This window comes from Bubalus kerabau, chromosome 1 (genome assembly GCF_029407905.1).
Source record: "Bubalus kerabau isolate K-KA32 ecotype Philippines breed swamp buffalo chromosome 1, PCC_UOA_SB_1v2, whole genome shotgun sequence".
Lineage (NCBI taxonomy): Eukaryota > Metazoa > Chordata > Mammalia > Artiodactyla > Bovidae > Bubalus > Bubalus kerabau.
The window spans coordinates 78,367,864-78,379,093 of NC_073624.1; the positions used below are offsets into that span (position 1 = coordinate 78,367,864).

Genomic DNA, 11,230 nt, shown 5'->3' on the forward strand with positions numbered 1-11,230 from the left:
CTAATATGTTACAAGTTCCTAAAAATGGAAGCTATGCCTGTGCCTAATGCAGATTCTTTAGCTTCTAGAGAGGGATAACTAGGCACTAGTACTTTAAGATACTTTTAATCTATCTGCCTTGGTGGACTGGTTACTTTTTTACCTTATTGCTTTATTTTTTTAGGTTGTGACATTTATAAACATTATGGAGGTATGCAAAACTCTCTGTGGTCTGAAATTTCTGCCAGGGGATCTGGTTGGGGGTGTTGGAGATGGCACTTCTAGTTATGCCAGGCATCATTCAACTTTACCCTACCTCTAGCCCAATGCCCACAGTGTGGCGTAGGCTTGAGGATAGATCAGAAAAAAGAATGGGAAAGTCCCATTCTACTTGAACCCTGACATGGGAGATCATCCCTCCATTATTCCATTAGATTAGCCCCTAAGAATGTATTCATAAAGCTAAAGGTCATAGAGGTAATTCTGACTTTATGCATAGATGAATACAAGAGTTTAAAATACATAATCATGAGTCGATCTAGCCCTTTGTCAGGTCTTATTTCTGTTTTGGCTTAAAGTAAGATCTTCCATAAGTATGCAAAGAATCCTTATAATCAAAATAATAAGAACAACCCAGTTTTTGAAGGAACAAAGGATTAAATTGACATTTATCCAAAGAAATACAAATGGCTAGTAAGTACATGCAGAGAAGGCAATGGCACCCCACTCCAGTACTCTTGCCTGGAAAATCCCATGGACAGAGGAACCTGGTAGGCTGCAGTCCATGGGGTCACTAAGAGTCGGACACGACTGAGCGACTTCACTTTCACTTTTCACTTTCATGCATTGGAGAAGGAAATGGCAACCCACTCCAGTGTTCTTGCCTGGAGAATCCCAGGGACGGCGGAGCCTGGTGGGCTGCCGTCTATGGGGTCACACAGGGTCGGACACGACTGAAGCGACTTAGCAGTAAGTACATGAAGGGATGCCCAGCATCATTGGTCATTACGTAAATGCAAAGCCAAACCGCAACAAGAGACCATTTTACACCCACCAGGATGTCTATAATTTTAAACAAAACCAAAAGCAAGTTGGTGAGGATATGAAGAAATTATGAAACTCATACATCACTGACAGTAATGTAAAATGGTGCAGCCACTTTGAAAAATAGTTTGGCTATATCTCAAGGAGTTAAGATTGGTTACTCTAATGACCCAGCAGTTACACTCCTAGATGTGTACCAAAGAGAAATGAAAACATTAACATGAAAACTTGAATGTACATGTGTGTTCATGGCAGAATTCTTTATGATAGTCAAATAGGAAGCAACACATGTATTCATTAACTGATGAATGAATGAGTAAAAATAGTATATCTAAACCATGGAATAGTGTTCATTCAGAAGAAGGAAATAAGTACTGATTGTGCTACAGAATGAACGAATCTTGAAAACATATGCCAAGTGAAAGAAGCCAGACAGAAGCCACATACTCTATGATTCCATTGATATGAAATGTCCAGAGTAGGCAAATTTGTTAAACAAAAAACAGTTGATTCGATGTTGCCAGGTGATGTGAAGGGGATTTCCAATTTGGGATGATGAAGTTTTCTGGAATTAGTGATGATGATTGCACAATCTTGTGCATATATTAAATCCTCAATTGTACATTTTTACAATGATTTCAGTGAGTACTATGTGAATTTTATTTCAAAATATTTTTTAAACATTTAAGTAGCAAATTCTGTTTAGAATGATAAAAACTTTAAAAATATTCTACCATGTCTTGATTTCTACTTCCTCATTCTTCTACAAATAGAAGAGAATATTTACCAAAGATTAAAGTGAAAGTCACTCAGTCATGTCCAACTCTTTGCGACCCCATGGACTATACAGTCTATGGAATTCTCCAGGCCGGAATACTGGAGTGGGTAGCCTTTCCCTTCTCCAGGGGATATTCCCAACCCAGGGATCAAACCCAGGTCTCCTGCATTGCAGGTGGATTCTTTACCAACTTAGCCACAAGGGAAGCCCCAAAACAGTGGAGTGGGTAGCCTATCCCTTCTCCAGGGGATCTTCCCAACCCAGGAATCAAACCGGTGTGTCCTGCCTTGCAGGCAGATTCTTTACCAACCAAGGTATCAGGGAAGCCCACCAAAGATTAATTCATTGAGATAAACATGAAGAATACTTGAAACATCTAATTAGGCAGCTCACTTCTTTAAAGATCAAAGTATAAGTCTCATTGTTCTAAGAAGTGTGGTAGGCGCTGCTATCCATATTTTATAGGTAGGAGATTAAGGGACTGTAGCTAGATGCTGACTCAACAATGAGACTCAGACCATCTTTCTGCCTCAATAATACTTCTCATATTCAGTCTCAGCATTTTTAATTGTTTGAGGCTTATGCCTAAATACTCCTCAAATCTCCTTTCTTTACTAAATGGAGTAATTTAAGACTTTATGAACATCAGGTGGCACGAATGTGAAACTGAGATAAGAAACAGGTAAGAAAATTCTGGTGTTTAAAATTAGTAACATGTAAGAAAATCTAAGAAATCCCTTAGAAGAAATGGAATAGCCATCATGGTCAACAAGAGAATCCTAAATACAGTACTTGGATGAATCTCAAAAACGACAGATTGATCTCTGTTCATTTCCAAGGCAAACCATTCAATATCACAGTAATCCAAGTCTATGCCCCAACCAGTAACACTGAAGAAGCTGAAGTTGGACAGTTCTATGAAGACCTACAAGACCTTTTAGAACTAACACCCAAAAAAGATGTCTTTTTCATTATAGGAGACTGGAATGCAAAAGTAGGAAGTCAAGAAACACCTGGGGTAACAGGCAAATTCGGCCTTGGAATACGGAATGAAGCAGGGCAAAGGCTAATAGAGTTTTGCCAAGAAAATGCACTGGTCATAACAAACACCCTCATCCAACAACAAAAAAGAAGACTCTACACATGGACATCACCAGATGGTCAACACCGAAATCAGATTGATTGTATTCTTTGTAGCCAAAGATGGAGAAGCTCTATACAGTCAGCAAAAACAAGACTGGGAGCTGACTGTGGCTCAGATCATGAACTCCTTATTGCCAAATTCAGACTGAAATTGAAGAAAGTAGGGAAAACCACTAGACCATTCAGGTATGACCTAAATAAAATCCCTTAGGATTATACAATGGAAGTGAGAAATAGATTTAAGGGACTAGATCTGATAGAGTGCCTGATGAACCATGGATGGAGGTTCGTGACATTGTACAGGAGACAAGGATCAAGACCATCCCTTTGGAAAAGAAATGCTAAAAAGCAAAATAGCTGTCTGGGGAGGCCTTACAAATAGCTGTGAAAAGAAAAGTGAAAAGCAAAGGAGAAAAGGAAGGATATAAGCATCTGAATGCAGAGTTCCAAAGAATAGCAAAGAGATAAGAAAGCCTTCCTCAGTGATCAATGCAAAGAAATAGAGGAAAACAACAGATGGGAAAGACTCCATCTGTTGGGAAAGACTCTCTTCAAGAAAATTAGAGATACCAAGGGAACATTTCATGCAAAGATGGGCTTGATAAAGGACAGAAATGGTATGGACCTAAAGAAGCAGAAGATATTAAGAAGAGGTGGCAAGAATACACAGAAGAATTGTACAAAAAAAATCTTGACAATCCAGATAATCACTATGGTGAGATCACTCACCTAGAGCCAGACATCCTGGAATGTGAAGTCAAGTGGACCTTAGAAAGCATCACTACGAACAAAGCTAGTGGAGGTGATGGAATTCCAGTGGAGCTATTCCAAATCCTAAAGATGATGCTGTGAAAGTGCTGCACTCAATATGCCAGCAAATTTGGAAACCTCAGCAGTGGCCACAGGACTGGAAAAGGTCAGTTTTCATTCCAATCCCAAAGAAAGGCAATGCCAAAGAATGCTCAAACTACCACACAATTGCACTCATCTCACACACTAGTAAAGTAATGCTCAAAATTCTCCAAGCCAGTCTTCAGCAATACATGAACCGTGAACTTCCTGATGTTCAAGCTGGTTTTAGAAAAGGCAGAGTAACCAGAGATCAAATTGCCAACATCCGCTGGATCATCGAAAAAGGAAGAGAGTTACAGAAAAACACCTACTTCTGCTTTCTTGACTATGCCAAAGCCTTTGACTGTGTGGATCACAATCAACTGGAAAATTCTGAAAGAGATGGGAATACCAGACCACCTGACCTGCCTCTTGAGAAATCTGTATGCAGGTCAGGAAGCAACAGTTAGAACTGGACATGGAACAACAGACTCATTCCAAATAGGAAAAGGAATACGTCAAGGCTGTATATTGTCACCCTGCTTATTTAACTTATATGCAGAGTACATCATGAGAAACACTGGGCTGGATGAAGCACAAGCTGGAATCAAGATTGCTGGGAGAAATATCAATAACCTCAGATATGCAGATGACATCACCCCCATGGCAGAAAGTGAAGAGAAACTAAAAAGCCTCTTGATGAAAGTGAAAGAGGAGAGTGAAAAAGGTGGCTTAAAGCTCAACATTCAGAAAACGAAGATCATGCCATCTGGTCCCATCACTTCATGGGAAGTAGATGGGGAAACAGTGGAAACAGTGTCAGATTTTATTTTTTTGGTCTCCAAAATCACTGCAGATGGTGGTTGCAGCCATGAAATTAAAAGACGCTTACTCCTTGGAAGGAAAGTTATGACCAATCTTGATAGCATATTGAAAAGCAGAGACATTACTTTGCCAACAAAGGTCTGTCTAGTCAAGGCTATGGTTTTTCCAGTGGTCATGTATGGATGTGAGAGTTGGGCTGTGAAGAAAGCTGAGCACCGAAGAATTGATGCTTTTGAACTGTGGTGTTGGAAAAGACTCTTGAGAGTCCCTTGGACTGCAAGGAGATCCAACCAGTCCATTCTGAAGGAGATCAGTCCTGGGATTTCTTTGGAAGGACTGATGCTAAAGCTGAAACTCCAGTACTTTGGCCACCTCATGTAAAGAGTTGACTCATTGGAAAAGACTCTGATGCTGGGAGGGATTGGGGGCAGGAGGAGAAGGGACGACAGAGGAACAGATGGCTGGATGGCATCACCGACTCAATGGACATGAGTTTGGGTGAACTCCGGAAGTTGGTGATGGACAGGGAGGCCTGGCGTGCTGCAATTCATGGGCTTGCAAACAGTCGGACACAACTGAGCGACTGAACTGAACTGAACTAAAGAAAATCTAAGAAAATTGTGGTGTTAAGTCCTGTTTGATGGAATATCAAAGAGGTATTTGAAATCTCTAGTAGAGGACATTTCAGGTACTTACTCCTTAGCATTACCCCACATGTTCCCAGCTGATTTTTGTCTTTGGATTAAAAAAAAGAAAAAAAAGTTGTAGACTTCAAATTCTTAAGGTTGAAACCAGAGAAAATGAGATTATACAGGGACTAGCTAGAAAAAACATGAGTAAATATTTTTCTGGAAAGAACTTGTAAAACACAATCGGAAACCTGAAATCCTGAAGTTCTGGATCTCAAATGAGTTTAGGAATCTCTTGGGATGTGCTTTGAATCTGGGGAAATGGGAGATGGTAGAGGGGAATAGGGCACATAGGTAAAGCAAGATAGACCATATGTTGATCATTTCTGAGGTTGGGCAATGGGATATGGGAATTACTCTCTGTACTTTTATAAGTGCTTAAAATTTTCCATAATAATAGGAACTTCTTTAATGTTAGGGGGGGAAAAGTTAAAAAATTTTTCTTCTTCTCCCTAAAGTCAAGAACTGATAAAGAATAGTCATTTTAATCACAGTGCACTCTCTCAGAAAGATATAGCTTCTGATCACATTGTTTGTATGTTTGCCTCTATTTTAATTTTAATAATTCTCGAAAATTTTTTACTCTTGATCTCTAAATAAAAGTCTGGAAGGATGGGTAGGAAGTAAGGAAGAAGGGAAAAAGAAAAGAAGGAGATAGAAAGAAACCCCCCAACAGAGGTTTTTAAGTACAGAGTCCCAAGTTTTATTCCCAGAAATTTGATTGACTACATCTAGAACCCATTGTAGACGTAGGAATTTGTATTTATACAAAACATCCAAGTGATTTGAGAAACTGTCACAGTAGTATAACTTCCCAGGTGGCTCAGTGGTAAAGAATCCACCTGCCAATGTAGGAAACACAGAAGACTCTGGGTCAGGAAGATCCCCTGGAGGAGGAAATGGCAACCACTCCAGTATTCTTGCCTGGGAAATCTCATGGACAGAGGAGCCTGGCGGGCTAGTCCATGGAGTCTCAAAGAGTTGGACAGAGCTGAGCACACACATTTGTTCATAGTGATTTGGCTTGATTAACTGGTACACACAGTACTTCTAGATGGGGGATAAAACAAAAATAGTTAAAAGGAAAACAGTTATATATGTGTCTAATTCCTTAATGATAAAAACATTCTTAGAAATCATTAAGGAAGACAAATAAACCACTGGCAAAAGGAACAAATATGAAAACAGGTAGTGCACTAAAGAGGACGTGAAAGTGGCCTATACTTATACCTGCTCTCACTAAGTCCTACTAGATTTGGGGGGAGGGGGGCGGGGGCTGCACCATGTGGCATGGGATCTTTATTCCAAGACCAGCAATCAAACCTGAGTCCCCTGCATTGAAAAGCACAGTTTTAATTGCTGGACTGCCAGGGAAGTTCCCTTGATCCCACTAAGTCTTAAGAATATGTAAATTTAAATAGCAAGTTTTCTCATCCATTTAGGATGAGAAAAATGTCTACAATAAGTGTTGATAATCAGAGAAGACGATCACTGATGATACCAAAGGAGAGACCAGACGTGGAAGCCAGTTCACAGATGAAGATGGTTGATCTTTTATCTGAATTCAAATTTATCTAGACATTCTACTTTTTACTTGCTAAATCTGACATCTCCATCTATATAAGATGAGAAAGATTTTTTTAAAAAACAAAAAGACTGCCCAGTGCTAGCTAGAGAGTGAGGAAACATCTGCTTTCGTACACTGGTGAGATTATAAATTGGTTCAACATTTTGGAGGATAATTTGGCACTGTCTACTAAAATACTCTTTGAGCCAGCAATCTTACTTTTAAAATTTACATTTGTACACCTAACTTTTTATTGAAGCAGTTAGTTTTAAGAAGGTATTATTTAGAAACATTTACCCAAATATGCAAATATATACAAGGATGTTCACTGCAGTATTGTTTACATATCCAAAAATTGGAAACAAGGTAAATGCCCATCAATAGGAATGGCATAAATTATGATATTGTGATATGATGGACTCCCCTGTAGCTGTCAAAATGGATAAAGCAGATGTGTATTCTGTGACATGAAAAAATACCTGGATTATAGGGGTTGGTTAGCAAAAATTCATGTCGATGTATGGCGAAAACTGCCACAATATTGTAAAGTAATTAACCTCTAATTAAAATTAATAATTAAATTAAGTAATTTAAAAGAAAAAAGAAAACAAAAAGACAATTTGCAAAACAGTGTTCATGATTCCATTTTTTGTAAATAATATTACATTAGTGTATAGAGAGAAAGCTTGACTTGGAGGAGACAATAGGAAAAGGAATGGGATTGTCACTATCTACATTATGTATGTGCATGTTAGAATTTTTTACAATAAGAGTGCATTTTATTTGCATTAAAGAGAATTTTAAAGTAGTTCAAAACTTGTATGAAAAGGAAAAATTGATGTGTTTTTTACATTTTTATTGGAGTATGGTTGATTTACAATGTTGTGTTACTTTCTGCTATACAGAAACCATTATTTTTTCATTATCAGAACATTGCTTTCTATGAACCAGATTATTATGAAGTGTCATGTGACATTCAGAGAAATGAAATGTGACCTGTGAATGAAGTAAGAAGCTCTTGGGGCAGGGCTTCTGGAACTTTGCTGAAGGAGCTTATGGGTAAGGTCCTTGCTCTTCACTACATCATCCAGTAAATGAGATAAATAATATTGTGATCCTGATGTAAAAATAGGTAGTGGGGTTTATCTGTCTTCTGTCCCAGCCTGGACTCTCTGATCTGGATTTTTAATTTCTTTAGTTATATTTAAAATGTATTTATTTATTTAATTTATTTGGCTCACTGGATCTTAATTGCAGCATGCAAACTCTTAGTTGTGGCCTGTGGAATCTAATTCCCTGACCAGGGATTGAACCCAGTCCTCCTGCATTGAGAGCATGGAGTCTTAGCCATTGGACCACCAGGGAAGTCCTTCTTTAGTTATATTTAATTAAAACAGTTTTTAATGACTTAACTACCTAGATTCCAGTAGCCTGTGTAATATGCCCCATGACATCCCTAACTCTGGGTAGCCTCCCCCACCCCAATGTTTACTTTCTCACTTTCACTTTCTACCCTCCCTAGCTTACCTGCTCCCTGTTCTCCACCAGGCTTCATTGCTCTTCAGTAATTCCTTATCTACCCCTAGTGAATTCCTCATCCATGCTGTTTGAAAATTTTTAGTCAACTGAATCACCACTCTGCTTATTCACTAAATTAATAGAGTCCTAAAACTGGAAAGGTAGCTTAGAAAACATCTAATTCAATTCCCTCATTTGGTGAAAGAGAAAAACTGGCTTAAAACACAATATTCAAAAAAAGAAGATCATGGCATCCGGTCCCATCACTTCATGACAAATAGATGGGGAAACAATGAAAACAGTGACAGACTTTAATTTTTTAGGCTCCAAAATCACTGCAGATGGTGACTGCAGCCATGAAATTAAAAGACGCTCCTTGGAAGAAAAGCTATGACCAACCTAGACAGCATATTAAAAAGCAGAGACATTACTTTGCCAACAAAGGTCCGTCTAGTCAAAGCTATGATTTTTCCAGTAGTCCTATATGGATGTATAAAGCAAGCTGAGCAGTGAAGAATTGATGCTTTTGAACTGTGGTGTTGAAGAAGTCTCTTGAGAGTCCCTTGGACAGCAAGAAGATCAAACTAGTCCATCCTAAAGGAAATCAGTCCTGAATATTCATTGGAAGGACTGATGCTGAAGCTGAGGCTCCAATACTTTGACCACCTGATGCGGAGAGCTGACTACTTGGAAAAGATCCTGATGCTGGCAAAGAGTGAAGGTAGGAGGAGAAGGGGATGACAGAGGATAAGATGGTTGGATGGCATCACCAATTCGATGGACATGAGTTTAAGTAAGCTCTGGGAGTTGGTGATGGACAGGGAAGCCTGGTGTGCTGCAGTCCATGGAGTCTCAAAGAGTCAGATATTACTGAGCAACTGAGCTGAACTGAAAGTCTTGCATATATTAAATGACTTGCAAAGTCACACAATCCACTGGGGCCAGAGGTAGAATTTGAACTCAGTATCCATTGACTGAGGAGTCATGGTACATCACTGTATAGCTACACTAAGGCTTAGAGGGGAGGGTATGAGTTGATAGTTTACTTGGAGAGAAGTTTCTCAAGAAAGAAGGAATCTAAGTTGCAGTATACACTGATACTGATACAGTCAAAGCCCTATCATCAATTTTTTGGTTTATTCCCCTTCCAGTTTATCTGGCCAAATCATGATCTCGAAATTAATGAGAATTGTCACCCCTACTTGGTTTAATAATATGCATGAATTGAAACCACAAGTCTATTTACTCTTATTGTGCACATCAGCAGATGACCTCAATTCTTATGTCATCGAGATCATGGATGCCATTCAAACTGACCCCGTAAACTTCTAGCCGAACAAAATTTCTCTTTGTTATCACCAAATCCTCCTTTCTTTCATCTCCCTAATGTTCTTCTCATCTGTAGTTGTGGTTTCAATGTGTACTAAGTACTACTGCAAATTTACAATTAGGGGAAAATCACTTCACTTTCCTGAGCCTCAGTTTACTTTAGTGTGAATATGACTGGACTACTCACCTCATGCAATTAAGTGAAATAGCACATATAAATATACTTTGAATGGTGGGAATAAAGACCATAATATTGTTAGTAGCTGCTTATAGAAATCCTCAACAAAATACTAGCAAACTAAATCCAGCAACATATAGAAAGAATTAAGTGATCTCATGATCAAGTGGAATTTATTCCAGGAATACAAAGTTGGCTCAGCATGTAAAAATCAATCTGTGGCCAACAGGGGACCAGTCTGGGTGTCTCGCAGGCCCCAGAGGGTGCAAAGTTGGGGCAGCGATTGAGGAGGAGGCACAGGGCCAGCCTGGAGTGTACCCCTGGAGGACTGGGGCTCCCTGGAACCACCTAGTGGAGACACGTGGGTGCCTTGGGGCTGATCCCCTGCAACAGCCACAGATATGTGGGTGTACTAGGCGGGAAGGAACTGGATGTGGTGTGAATGGGGGTCCCCCCAACTCCTGGTTGGGGCAGCCGCTCTGTAGCCAGATAGGGTCTGGACTTTGCAGAAGGGGATGGGTGGGAATTGACGAGCAAAGCTGGGGACTGGGAGGGTCGGAAGGGCAGGTGGTGAGCAAAGGGGGGCCGTACCCTGGCTGAGGTGGCCTCCCCAGAAGCTGCAGATCAGAGTCAAGAAACGAGTAGACCACTGTCTCATCAAATAGTGCAAAAGGTACATCCTGCACAGGTACTGCAAGGGAAAGCTAGAAGATGGAATGGCGTTTAACAGCACCCTGCCCCGGAACCAACCATTTGTCTTCTCTCTGGGCACAGGCCAGCTCATCAAGGGCTGGGACCAGAGGCTGCTAGGGATGTGTGAGGGGAAAAGCAGAAGCTGGTGATTCCATCAGAGCTGGGTTATGGAGCACAGGGAGCTCCCCCAAAGATTCCAAGTGGTGCAACCTTGGTGTTCTAGGTGGAGCTGCTCAAAATCCAGCAATGTTCAGAACTGTAGCTAAACTGGAGAGGGAAGATGGAGAGGCCCCCATCAGGGACCAGGCTGTTTAAAGAAAGAAAAAAACCTTAACCCCCTCCTCCCCAAAAACAGTCTGTGAAATACACTGTTATGGGCTGAATGGTATATGAACTCAAAGTTCATATATTGAAGTCTTAACCCCTAGGACTTCATGTATGTGACTGTATTTGGAGATCAGGTCTTTGAATGGGGTAATTAAATTAAAATGAGTTCATTAGGGCGGGTCCTAATCCAATATGACTGGGTTCTTGTAAAAAGAGATTAGGAAGACATGGGAAGACACAGGGAGAAGATGGCCATCTGCAAGCCAGGGAGGGAGAAAGGCCTCAGAAGAAACCAACCCTGTCAACAGCTTGATCTCAGGTGTCTAGCC

General features: G+C 40.2%; 1 pseudogene; it reads left to right on the forward strand.

Annotated features, from left to right (window-relative positions):
• The first annotated feature begins 964 nt into the window (after window positions 1-964).
• Window positions 965-10,977, forward strand: LOC129649421 (peptidyl-prolyl cis-trans isomerase FKBP2-like; annotated as a pseudogene).
• Window positions 10,978-11,230: the final 253 nt, after the last annotated feature.